The following is a 14,441-nucleotide window of genomic DNA, read 5'->3' as shown; positions in this document are numbered from 1 at the left end:
CTCCACACACAGAAATGTTTTGTAAATGACGACGATTGTGACCATCAGACTTTAATAACTGTATATTTTCAAAGTCTAATTTGTATTAAAACCTTTGTTTTGCTGTCAGCTGATGGTTTTATTTAAACACAAACTCTTTTACACTAAGTTCCAATAACTCGCTGTCTCTTAACTGATCCTAAAACATTGAGAAATAAGAACCAGCATTTGGGCCTCTTAAAGGAGTTTATAAAATGTTTACAACCAAGACCACAGATTTGATGGGATTTGGTGTAAAATGTTGCTGCAGTATTTGGTTAGTTATTACCAGTGAAATGACCAGCATCATTAGCTGTCAGCAGCCGTGCTTAAAAACTTCTAGTCAGAGGGATTTTCCTCACAATGGCCTTAACCTTTGACCTGAGAAACAGGGGACTCAACACCAAAGATATCAAGAATACTTTGCTACACAACAGTTCACTCCGTCTGGTATCTTATCTGCAGATTTGGCCAAAATAAATAAATAAAATGTTTTTAAAAAATTACATTTAACCTCTTTAAAGCTAAAGGTCAGATGTCAAATCTGTACTTTTAAATCAGGGACTATTTTTTTTATACACTTTTGGTTCCACATTAATAACTTTGATGGGTTTTGAGAGATTGTGGTGCACAAACATTTTACACAAATTTGGCATTGACCTTTGACCTTGTAGAAAAGAGGCTGCTCTATTTTTGTTTTAGCATTCCAGATTTATTTGGACTTATCGACGGATGATCAAAAGAAAACTACTAATTTCTCAAAAATGTCCCAAATTGAAACAAGTCAAAAATTTCGTTTTTATTTAAATTTTCCAATATTTTTTTTTTTTTTCTATTTTAGAAGAAAAACACAATTCCACCAGTCTTTGTAAACAAGCCAAGACAAAAAAACAAAAAAAACAAACAAAAAAAACAGTATATAATAGTTATGATGCTACTGGAGAAACATAGAGATGAAACCAGATCCTGATCCATTTGTCTTCACTCCTAAAAGACACTGAGGTGTGGCGTGGGCAAAGGGCAAACACTCAGCAAACAGCCCATAACATCCTGATACCGTCCTCAGCACCGGGACCTTTGTCCTTCAGGGTCCACTGAGCCGGCGTCTATCTTAACGCTGATAGAGAGGATTAGCAGAGTGTCGTTCGTGCACGGCGATGAACCTGAGGTCAGAAATTACACAAGAACAACAAAACCGAGTTCATTATTAAAGCAGGAGAATCAAACTACCAACCCTCAGACAGTCAGAGAAAAAAATAACCCCTGTTTTTATAATGGATCAGTTTCATGAAGTCTGATCTGGTTCTAAATGGGAAATATGGGACGAACATTGACGGAGATCTGAGCTGGCTTGTTTTTGACTTATTGTTACTTGTATTTAATTGTGACTTTGCTGAATTTGGTGTAACATCATTATAAGTCTGAGGTGTAAATTTGTTCCCCGGCAACAGAACTGTGCCGGTGTAGGCAATACCTTTGAGCAAGGCCTTAAATGACTGATAGCACCACAGACCTGCACAAAAGGAGGGTTTAACAATCGAAACAATGACAGAGTTAATCTGATGAGTGTTTTATTGGAGATCATTAAGTGGAGCAGCTGTTTCCAGCTGCTGAAGGACGGTTAGTGGCCGACCTCCTCACGGCTCACTGTCTCACAGCTAAAACACTCAGATGTTCATGGATTCACTTTTGGATTCAATAATTATTCAACAATAAATTGTTGTGAAAGTGTAGGAACACGGACCCACAACAGGGGGCGCAAATGAACGGACAATGGAGGAAGTCAAATAACAACGCTTTACTGTTGTGAATAAGCACAACAAACACGGCAGATCACAATAGTAAGCAATGAAGTCAATTAACAAAAATGTGTCACGTGGGCAGGCTCGAAGATAAGAGACGTCCGTCCAAAGCAGAACCGGAACCACACGATTTCCTCCGCCACCGAATCCCGGGAATACTGGAGCCGCCAAGTCCTGAACTCCCAGGTGGCCACTGCCTCCGCTTGTCGGATCTGGTACTGCTGGCGAGGAACAAAAAACAGTTAGATGTGGATGCGTTTGCACCCAGCAACACGTATGGTGGGAAAACCACCTCCACCTCTCATCAGAAACTGGTAAGTGCAGGAGTGTGAGTACTTATCAAAGAGGTAGGGAAAAAGTCCAACACAGTCTCCAGCTGTAAATACTCACTGTCTGCTATTAAACACACAAAGCAACAAAGTATTATTCTGGGGAAGACAACACAATCGGCTGAGCACTTTACCTCCTAGGTAGAGCGATATCTCGGCAACGAGGTGGAGATGTCGTCTTGCTGATATACTACTGAAGATCAGATGATTTAGTGACAGCTGTCGTAGGTGATAAGTGACAGCTGTCACCCCGGCTGCTCCTGTGAGGCGGCAGCGCCCTCTTGTGCCTGGAGCCCGCACTCCAGGCAGGGTGTCCTCTGGTGGTGGTGGGCCAGCAGTACCTCCTCTTCAGCGGCCCACACAACAGGACCCCCCCCTCAACGGGCGCCTCCTGGCGCCTGACCAGGCTTGTCCGGGTGGCGGCGGTAGAAGTCGGCCAGGAGGGCTGGGTCCAGGATGAAGCTCTTCTTCACCCAGGAGCGTTCTTCGGGTCTGTACCCCTCCCAGTCCACCAAATACTGGAAGCCCCGGCCCATCCTACGGACATCCAAGAGCCGGCGCACAGTCCAAGCCGGCTCGCCATCAATGATCCGGGCAGGAGGTGGTGCCGGACCCGGAGCACAGAGGGGTGAGGTGTGATGCGGCTTTATCCGGGACACATGGAACACAGGATGGATCCGCAGTGAGGCCGGAGGCTGAAGCCTCACTGCGGCTGGACTGATGACCTTGAGGATCTTGAAGGGGCCGATGTAACGATCCTGCAGTTTAGGGGAGTCCACTTTGAGGGGTATGTCCTTTGTCGACAACCACACCTCCTGCCCTGGCCGATACGTAGGGGCCGGGGTCCGCCAACGGTCTGCATGGGCTTTTGCCCTCGTCCGGGCCTTTAGCAAAGCAGAACGGGCGGCGCGCCACACCCGACGGCACTTCTGCAGGTGGGCCTGGACCGAGGGCACACCGACCTCTCCCTCAACCACCGGAAACAACGGGGGCTGGTACCCCAGACTCACCTCAAAAGGGGAGAGGCTGGTGGCAGAAGACACCTGGCTGTTATGGGCATACTCGATCCAGGCCAAATGGGTACTCCAGGCCGCCGGGTGCGCGGCCGTCACGCAGCGCAGGGCCTGTTCCACCTCCTGATTGGCCCGTTCTGCTTGCCCGTTGGTCTGAGGATGATACCCGGACGAGAGACTCACCGTGGCCCCCAGTTCCCGGCAGAAGCTCCTCCAGACTTGCGAGGAGAACTGGGGACCGCGATCGAAGACGATGTCTGTTGGGATCCCATGCAGCCGGACGACGTGGTGGACCAAGAGGTCCGCTGTCTCCTGGGCAGTCGGGAGCTTCGGGAGGGCCACGAAGTGGGCCGCCTTGGAGAATCGGTCCACTATCGTGAGGATGGTGGTGTTGCCCTGAGACGGCGGGAGGCCCGTGACAAAATCCAGGCCGATGTGGGACCAGGGGCGATGAGGCACAGGCAGCGGCTGGAGCAGTCCCGATGCCCTGCGGTGGTCAGCCTTGCCCCTGGCGCAGGTGGTGCAGGCCTGGATATAATCCCGGACGTCGGCCTCCAGGGACGCCCACCAGAAGTGCTGCCGGACAACTGCCACGGTTCTTCGCACCCCTGGATGACAGGAGAACTTGGAGCCGTGACAGAAGTCCAGGACTGCAGCCCTGGCCTCTGGTGGGACGTAAAGTTTGTTCTTCGGCCCAGTTCCGGGGTCCGGGCTCCGTGCCAGGGCCTCCCGGACGGTTTTCTCTACGTCCCAGGTGAGAGTGGCCACGATAGCGGACTCCGGGATGATAGGTTCCGGTGGATCCGACAACTCCGTTTTGGCTTCGTCTTCATGCACCCGGGACAAGGCATCCGATCTCTGGTTTTTGGTCCCGGGGCGGTAGGTGATCCGGAAGTCAAAACGGCCGAAGAACAGTGACCAGCGGGCTTGCCTGGGGTTCAGCCACTTGGCGGTCCTGATATACTCCAGGTTCCAGTGGTCAGTGAAAACCGTGAATGGCACGGACGTTCCCTCCAACAGATGTCTCCACTCTTCAAGAGCCTCTTTCACCGCAAGGAGTTCTCGATTGCCGACATCATAGTTCCGTTCGGCCGGGGTCAACCTGCGGGAAAAATAGGCACACGGGTGAAGGACCTTATCGGTCTCTCCGCTCTGGGAAAGCACAGCTCCTATCCCTGAGTCCGAGGCGTCCACTTCAACCACAAACTGGCGACTAGGATCGGGCTGCACCAGAACGGGTGCAGACGAGAAGTGCCGTTTCAACTCCTTGAACGCGACATCGCACCGATCCGACCAGGTGAAGGGGACTTTTGGAGAGGTCAGGGCTGTCAGGGGGCTAACTACCTGACTGTAGCCCTTAATGAACCTCCTGTAGAAATTTGCAAAGCCGAGGAACTGTTGCAGCTTCCTACGGCTGGTAGGTTGGGGCCAGTCTCTCACCGCCGCAACCTTGGCCGGATCAGGAGTGACGGAGTTGGGGGAGATGATAAACCCCAGGAAGGACAAAGAAGTGCGGTGAAATTCACACTTCTCGCCCTTCACAAACAGCCGGTTCTCCAACAACCGCTGCAGGACCTGACGTACATGCCGGACATGGGTCTCAGGATCCGGAGAAAAGATGAGTATATCGTCCAGATATACGAAGACGAATCGGTGCAGAAAATCCCGCAAGACATCATTAACCAATGCTTGGAACGTCGCTGGGGCGTTTGTAAGGCCGAACGGCATGACCAGGTACTCAAAGTGACCTAATGGGGTGTTAAATGCCGTCTTCCACTCGTCTCCCTTCCGGATCCGAACCAGGTGATACGCATTTCTAAGATCCAGCTTAGTGAAAATTTGGGCTCCAAGCAGGGGCGTGAACACTGAATCCAACAAGGGCAATGGGTATCGGTTACGAACCGTGATTTCGTTCAGCCCCCTATAATCAATGCATGGACGAAGTCCGCCATCTTTTTTTCCCACAAAAAAGAAACCTGCACCCATCTGGGAGGTGGAATTCCGGATCAACCCGGCAGCTAAAGAGTCCCGTATGTAGGTCTCCATTGATTCGCGCTCAGGTCGTGAGAGGTTGTACAGCCTGCTGGAGGGGAACTCAACGCCCGGAACCAAATCAATGGCACAATCGTACGGACGGTGCGGGGGAAGGGTGAGCGCCAGATCCTTACTGAACACATCCACAAGGTCATGGTACTCCACCGACACCGTCCCAAGATTGGGCGGGACTCTGACCTCCTCCCTAGCCTGGGAACTGGGATGAACCGAGGAACCTAAACATACCCGATGGCAGGTCTCGCTCCACTGAACCACTACCCCGGACGGCCAATCGATCCGGGGATTGTGTTTTAACATCCAGGGGAACCCGAGAATCACACGGGAGGTGGCAGGAGTCATGAAAAACTCGATCTCCTCCCTGTGGTTCCCTGACACCACCAGAGTTACTGGTGGTGTCTTATGTGTGATTAGAGGGAGTAGGGAGCCATCTAGTGCCCGCACCTGCACTGGTGAAGTAAGCGCCACCAGAGGGAGCCCTGCCTCCTTGGCCCATCTGCTGTCTAGCAGATTCCCTTCAGAGCCCGTGTCCACCAGTGCTGGGGCCTGAAGGGTTAAATCCTCGTAAAGGATTGTAACTGGGAGTCATGTGGCAATATGGGTATGTCCCACGTGAATGTCTTGGCCCACCCCTAGCCCAGTTTCTAGGGGCGGGCGTTGGTGTTTAACCGCTCGGGGCAGTCTCTCAATTGGTGCTCTATCGAGCCACAAACAAAGCACGCTCCGCGGACCAGCCTCCTCGGTCTATCTGGTGGCCTAAATGTGGCCCTGCTCGTGTCCATAGCTTCATCAGCAGGGGGAGCTGTAACCATACGGAGCGTAGAGGCCGTGGAGTGTGGGGAGGGCGGAACTCGGTCGGAACCGGAAGGGAGAGGGACGGCGCGTGCCCGGCCATGCCCTTCGTCTCGTTCCCGACGGCGTTCTTCTAACGATTGTCTAACCGTATAACGAGATCAATAAGCCCGTCTAAATCCCGCGGTTCGTCCTTAGCCACCAGGTGCTCCTTCAGAACCAACGACAGTCCGTTTACGAAGGCGGCACGGAGGGCAGTGCTATTCCAGCTGGACCTCGCAGCCGCGATGCGGAAGTCGACTGCATAAGCAGCTGCGCTCCGGCGAACCTGTCTCATTGACAGCAGCACGGCTGAAGCGGTCTCTCCTCTATTTGGGTGATCGAACACTGTTCTGAACTCCCTCACAAACCCATCATATGTCAGAAGGAGCCGTGAATTTTGCTCAAAGAGCGCTGTAGCCCAAGTGCGTGCCTCACCGCGAAGCAGATTAATCACATAAGCTACCTTACTAGCATCAGTCGCGTACATGACGGGACGTTGTGCGAAGACGAGCGAACACTGCATAAGGAAGTCCGCGCACGTCTCCACACAACCCCCGTATGGCTCTGGAGGGCTTATGTATGCTTCAGGGGAAGGTGGGAGGGGTCGTTGAACGACCTGTGGAACGTCACTGTTGCGCACAGGATCGACAGGAGGGGGAGCCGCAGCAGCGCCCTGAGGGCACGCTTCCACCTGCGCGGCGAGAGCCTCCACCCTGCGGTTAAGGAGGATGTTCTGCTCGGTCATTAGATCCAACCGAGCCGTAAAAGCGGTGAGGATTCGCTGCAACTCACCGATCATTCCTCCTGCAGACGCCTGTGCGCCCTGCTCTTCCATTGGCCATTCAACAACCGGTTGACGCCCCTCGGGGTCCATGATGTTGGCCGAGATATCCTGTTGTGAAAGTGTAGGAACACGGACCCACAACAGGGGGCGCAAATGAACGGACAATGGAGGAAGTCAAATAACAACGCTTTACTGTTGTGAATAAGCACAACAAACACGGCAGATCACAATAGTAAGCAATGAAGTCAATTCACAAAAATGTGTCACGTGGGCAGGCTCGAAGATAAGAGACGTCCGTCCAAAGCAGAACCGGAACCACATGATTTCCTCCGCCACCGAACCCCGGGAATACTGGAGCCGCCAAGTCCCGAACTCCCAGGTGGCCACTGCCTCCGCTTGTCGGATCTGGTACTGCTGGCGAGGAACAAAAAACAGTTAGATGTGGATGCGTTTGCACCCAGCAACACGTATGGTGGGAAAACCACCTCCACCTCTCATCAGAAACTGGTAAGTGCAGGAGTGTGAGTACTTATCAAAGAGGTAGGGAAAAAGTCCAACACAGTCTCCAGCTGTAAATACTCACTGTCTGCTATTAAACACACAAAGCAACAAAGTATTATTGTCGGGAAGACAACACAATCGGCTGAGCACTTTACCTCCTAGGTAGAGCGATATCTCGGCAACGAGGTGGAGATGTCGTCTTGCTGATATACTACTGAAGATCAGATGATTGGTGACAGTTGTCGTAGGTGATAAGTGACAGCTGTCACCCCGGCTGCTCCTGTGAGGCAGCAGCACCCTCTTGTGCCTGGAGCCCGCACTCCAGGCAGGGTGTCCTCTGGTGGTGGTGGGCCAGCAGTACCTCCTCTTCAGCGGCCCACACAACATAAATATTCAAATTATAAATATGACTTTTACTGTTGGAATTAAAAAGTGATGCTGAGCCTCAGTCTGCATGTGTAGAACATAAGTTTAAGATTTAAATGTATGCTGCCCCTTAAAACACAGTCAGGAGGCTTCAAACGTGGCAATGTCACACTGCTTAAGGTTTCCAGCTGATTTTCCACAGATTTTTTTTTAACGACGTGATATTACATGGCGCGCACAGTGAATACATTTAGCATATGTAAAATCTATGCTGCTACATATGGGCTGCATTCTGCTCGGAACTTCCAGCTGTTTTCCCCAGGACCTTTAGATCTGTCACATGATGTTAGATATATGGCACGCACATAATGTAAATATGCAGTCAGAAGGCTTCAAACGTATGGAGCGTGGGCTGCTGAGGGCAATAATATAATGATTAATGGACAACGATCATAGGTAATAGGTAAGTTCAGGTCGCAGGGGCAACAGCTCCATCAGGGGATCCCAGACTTCCCTTTCCTGGGCCACATTGACCACCTCTGACTGGGGGATCCCGAGGTGTTCCCAGGCCAGTGTGGAGATATAATCTCTCCACCTAGTCCTGGGTCTTCCCCGGGGTCTCCTCAAAGATGGACATGCCTGGAACACTTCCCAGGAGGCATCCTTACCAAATGCCTGAACCACCTCAGCTGGCTCCTTTCAATGTGAAGGAGCAGTGACTCTACTCCAAGCTCCCCACGGATGAGCGAACTTCACACCCTATCTCTAAGGGAGACACCAGCCACCCTCCTGAGGAAGCCCATTTCAGCCGCTTGTACCTGTGATCTAGTTCTTTTGGTCATGACCCAACACTCATGACCATAGGTGAGAGTAGGAAGGAAGATTGACCAGTGGATCGAGAGCTTCGCCTTTTGGGTCAGCTCCCTTTTCATCACAACAGTACGGCAGAGCGAATGCAATACCGCCCCAACTGCACCAATTCTCTGGCCAATCTCAAGCTCCATCATCCCCTCACTCGTGAACAAAACCCCGAGGTACTTGAACTCCTTCACTTGGGGCAAGGCTGTGTTCCCTACCCGGAGTAGGCAATCCATCGGTTTCCTGCTGAGAACTATGGCATCAGATTTAGAGGTGCTGATCCTCATCCCAGCCGCTTCACACGCAGCTGTGAACCGATCCAGTGAGTCTTGGAGGTCACCGGCCGATGAAACCAACAGGTCCACATCATCTGCAAAAAGCAGTGACGAGACCCTGAGCCCACCAAACTGGAAACCCTCCTCCCCCTCGACTATGCCTCAATATCATGTCCATGAATATCACAAACAGGATTGGTGACAAGGTGCAGCCCTGGCGGAGGCCAACCCCCACCAGAAACGAGTCCGACTTACTGCAAAGCACCCGAACACAGCACTCACTTTGTGAGTACAGAGATTGGATGGCCCTGAGAAGGGACCCCTTCACTCCATACTCCTGCAGCACCTCCCACAGTATCTCCCTGGGTACCCGATCATACACCTTCTCCAAGTCCACAAAACACATGTAGACTGGGTGGGCATACTCCCAGGCACCCTCCAGGATCCTTGTGAGAGTGAAGAGCTGGTCGGTTGTTCCACGACCAGGACGGATCCTGCATTGTTCCTCTTCAATCAGTGGTTTGACTATCAGGCAAACCCTCCTTTCCAGCACCCTGGAGTAGACTTTACCAGGGAGGCTGAGTAGTGTGATGCCCCTGTAGTTGGCACACACTATCTGGTCCCCCTTTTTAAATATGCGGACCACCACCCCGGTTTGCCACTCCTTAGGCACTGTTCCAGACCTCGACACAATGTTGAAGACAATCCCTCCACACCCAGAGCCTTCAGCATTTCTGGATGGATCTCATCAACCCCCGGAGCCTTGCCACTGCGGAGTTGTTTGACTACCTCAGTGACTTCCACCAGGGAAATTGATGAAAATCCTCCATCAGCTTCCAGCTCTGCCCCTACTATAGAGGACACTCCAGTTTGATGCAGGAGTTCCTCAAAGTGTTCCTTCCAGCACCGGATTACATCCTCAGTTGAGGTCAACAGAGTCCCATCCTTAATGTAGACAGCTTGGATGGTTCCCCATTTTCCCCTCCTGAGGTGCATCACGGTCCACCAGAAGCACCTTGGTGCATACCGAAAGTTCTTCTCCATGGTTGCTCTGAACTCCTCCCACACCCGCTGCTTTGCATCTCCCACAACAGAGGCTGCTACCCGTCAGGTCTGTCGGTAGCGTGCAACTGCCTCTGGAGTCCTCTGAGATAACATATCCCGGAAGGACTCCTTCTTCATTTGGAGGGCTTCCCTGACCACCAATGTCCACCATGGTATTTGAGGGTTGCCACCTAAGACCTTCAGGCCACAGCTCCCCACTGCAGCTTCAGCAATGGAAGCTTTGAACATTGCCCATTCTGGTTCAATGCCCCCATTGTCGGACAGTGGGCTCCTCCATACATTTCCAGTTCACCCACACTATCTGTTTGGGCTTACCAGGTCTGTCCAAAGTCCTCCCACACCCTCTGATCCAGCTCACCACCAGATGGTGATCATTTGACAGCTCTGCTCCTCTCTTCACCTGAGGGACCAGAACATGCAGCCTCAGATCAGATGATACAATCACAAAATTGATCATCGATCTTTGGCCTAGGGTGCTCTGGTACCATGTACACTTATGAGAATCCTTATGTTTGAACATGGTGTTCGTTATGGACAGTCCATGACTAGAAAAGACGTCCAATAACAAACAACCATTCGGGTTTAGATCTGGGAGGCCGTTCCTCCCAATCACACCTCTCCAGGTGTCTCTGTCATTGCCCATGTGTGCGTTGAAGTCCCCCAGCAGAACAATGGGGTGCCCCACTAGAGCCCCATACAGGACTCCATTCAGGGACTCCAAGAAGGCTGAATACTCCAAAATGCTGTTCGGTGCAGATGCACAAACAACAGTCAGAGTTTTCCCCCCCGCCACCCAAAGACGCAGGGAGGTGACCCTCTTGTCTACTGGAGTAAACTCCAATGTAGCGGTGCTCAGCTGGGGACTCGTGAGTATTCCCACACCCGCCCGGCGCCTCACCCCCTGGTCAACTCCAACCCTATCAAGGAGAGTGGTTCTGGAGCTGAGGCTGTGCGTGGAGGCGAGGCCCACCAGATCTAACTGATATCGCTCCACCTCCCGCACAAGCTCTGGCAACTTCCCCCACAGCGAGGTGACGTTCCACACCCCCAGAGCTAGCCCCTGCCGCCCAGGTCTGGTCCGTCGAGATCCTTGTCTTTCACTGTCACCCAAGGGACAGCGCACCCAACACCAGCGGTTCCCCCTGCGGGTGGTGAGCCCACAGGGTGGAGATGGAAGGTCCACATTGCCTTTTCGAGCTGTGCCCAACTGGGCTGCGTGGTAAGCCCAGCCACCAGACGCTCGCTGACGGGCCCTACATCCAGGCCTGGTTCCAGATGAGGGCCCCGGGCTTCCTCCGGGCCGAGTCACATTTCCTCTACCTCGTTCTATCATGGTGTCTTGTGATTTTGATCTTGTGGAGTTCTTGTTGATTTTAAATTGTATTCCTGAACAAAACTTGATAATATTATTGATAAGAGCATGCAGACTGTTAGCAACTGTGGTGGAAAATCATGGTCAATAATCATTAATTATTCATAAAATATGTCTAAAAATACAATAAAAGCACACATCATTCATCATTTAAAAAAGTATCATAGTAAAACTCAAATATAACCATATAAAACTCATAAATATAACAGCATACAACACCTAAATAGCACAGTAAAAGTAATCAAACACCATAATTAAATCGTCAATCAATAAAAATCAAACCCTACAAAAACATAGTATTTCTTTAAAGTAATAACATGTGGAGCATTTACCACATGATGAGGGAGGATGTTCCACAAAGTTACCACTCTATTTGAAAAAAATATGTTCTTCTCTAATCATATCTGCATATTTGCACATCAACAGTGATCAAAAGAGTGATCTCTCAAACATAAATAAACTCTATTTTGGAAAAAACAACAACAATGTTTATATATATATATATATATATATATATATATATATATATATATATATATATATATATATATATATATATATATATATATATATATATATATATATATTGGGGGGTGGGGTGGATTTTAGTCAGTCCAACAGCAACATGCAGAGATGTGTGCGAGGATTTCAAAGAAATACTGGCTGACATCAATCTTGAAGATCCTGATATTGCTGCAGAAGAACCATGTTCTTTTGCAGACAAAACTCATTAAGAACAATTCACATTTTATTTTCAGTCAGAAATTATTTCGATATCACTCAGTCAGTATGATAAAATATGCATCATTTATTTCAGTCCACACAAATCACAGAAAATATGAGAGGCATCATGAAGGACCTGACACCTGCCTTCAGTTTCTATCAAGCTGCCAAAACTGTGGAAAAAAATCACCACCAAGGTATGATTTAAACTGACATGAAAGTTTTGTAGTTTTGGAACTGTGCACATTGCTAGTTCTTGCATCATGAAGACAATTTCAATTTCCTTTATATTTCCTTTATATAGCACCAAATCACAACAGAGTTGCCTCAATGCGCTTCACACAGGTAAGGTCTAACCTTACCAACCCCCGAGCAAAAGTGGTAAGGAAAAACTCCCTCTGAGGAAGAAACCTCAAGCAGACCAGACTCAAAGGGTGACCCTGTGCTTGGGCCATGATACAGACACAAATTACAGAGCAATTCACAAAACGAATATACAGGAAATGCTGTTGGTGCACAGGACAGGAGGGTCTCCAGCACAAATACCACACCCATCTCTGGATGGAGCTGCACCTTAAACAAAGAGAAAAAACAGAATCAGGCATCAGAAAGACAACAAATACAGTATAATTTGTCTGCATTAAACAAAAAAAAAAAAAACAGAAGAAATACTAAGGTGATCACCGGCCACTAGCCCTAAGCTTCACTAAAAGACCCAGAATTTAGGTAAAGTTGAGGCCGCAGCACACTCCGTTTCCTAATAAAATGAATTAAAAGAGTAAAAAGCGCAGAACTATACTATGCCAGTATGCTAGCCATGGGAAAGGGAAATTAAGTGCGTCTTAAGTCTGGACTTGAAAGTCTCCACAGAATCTGAATGTTTTATTGACACAGTGAGATCATTCCACAGAACAGGGGCACGATAAGAGAAAACTCTGTGACCCACAAACTTCTTATTCACCCTAGGGACACAAAATAGTCCTGCACCCTGAGAATGCAAAGCCCGGGCCGGTACGTAAGGTTTAATTAGGTCAGCTAAGTAGGAAGGTGCCAGTCCGTGAACAGTTTTATAGACTAGTAGCAGAACCTTAAAATCTGATCTCACTTTGACAGGAAGCCAGTGAAGAGACGCCAAAATGGATGTAATGTGGTCAAACGTTCTGCTTCGTGTCAAAAGTCTGGCTGCAGCATTTTGAACCAGTTAGAGAGCCCTAATGCTGGACTGCGGTAAACCAGAAAATAGAACATTGCAGTAGTCCAATCTAGAAGAGATAAACACATGGATCAGGGTCTCAGCATCAGCCATAGACAGGATGGGATGAATCTTTGCTATATTTTGCAGGTGGAAGAAAGCAGTCCTCATAATAAAAAAAAATTCTTATTTACAATAACGATCTGTTGATAAAGGTGGTACCTGGTGATATATAAAGGGAGAAAAGCAGGGGGCCTAAGCCAGACTCCTGTGGAACCACAAATTTCATGTCACTAAGGTTAGAGGTAGTGTTACTGTAACATCTGTTGTGCTTTAAGGTCAGGTTTGTTTTCTGTTATTGTTTTGTCACTGCAATTTCAATTCAATTTCAATTTATTTTCATTTATATAGTGCCAAATTACAACAGAGTTGCCCCAAAGAGTTTCACACAGGCAAGGTCTAACCTTACCAACCCCCAGAGCAACAGTGGTAAGGAAAAACTCCCTCTGAGGAAGCAACCTCAAGCAGACCAGACTCAAAGGGGTGACCCTCTGCTTGGGCCATGCTACAAAACATAAATTACAGAACAATTCACAGAACAATTCAAGGACAAATACAAGAAATGCTATTGGCGCACAGGACAGGAGGATCGCCAACACGAACACAACTCCCATCTCTGGATGGAGCTGCACCTTTAACAGAGAGAAAAAACAGAATCAGCCATCAGAAAGACAAGAAATACTGTATAATTTGTCAGCATTAAACAAGAAAAACAGAGAAATACTAAGGTGATTGCCGGCCACTAGCCCTAAACTTCACTAAAAGACCCAGAATTTAGGTAAAGTTGAGGCCGCGGCCCGCTCCAATTACTAATAAAATTAATTAAAAGAGTACAAAGCGTAAAACAAAACTGTACCAGTATGCCAGCCATATGAAAGGGAAAATAAGTGCATCTTAAGTCTGGACTTGAAAGTCTCCACAGAATCTGACTGTTTTACTGATGCAGGGAGATCATTCCACAGAACAGGGGCACGATAAGAGAAAGCTCTGTGACCCGCAGACTTCTTATTCACCTTAGGGACACAAAGTAGTCCTGCACCCTGAGAACGTAAAGGCCGGGCCGGTACGTAAGGTTTAATTAGGTCAGCTAGGTAGGGAGGTGCCAGTCCATGAATAATTTTATAGGCTAGTAGCAGAACCTTAAAATCTGATCTCACTGGGACAGGAAGCCAGTGAAGGGATGCCAAAATGGGTGTA

This window comes from Thalassophryne amazonica, chromosome 9, assembly GCF_902500255.1.
Source record: "Thalassophryne amazonica chromosome 9, fThaAma1.1, whole genome shotgun sequence".
Lineage (NCBI taxonomy): Eukaryota > Metazoa > Chordata > Actinopteri > Batrachoidiformes > Batrachoididae > Thalassophryne > Thalassophryne amazonica.
The sequence above is the reverse complement of the archived record's forward strand: the minus strand, read 5'-3'. Positions refer to the sequence as shown.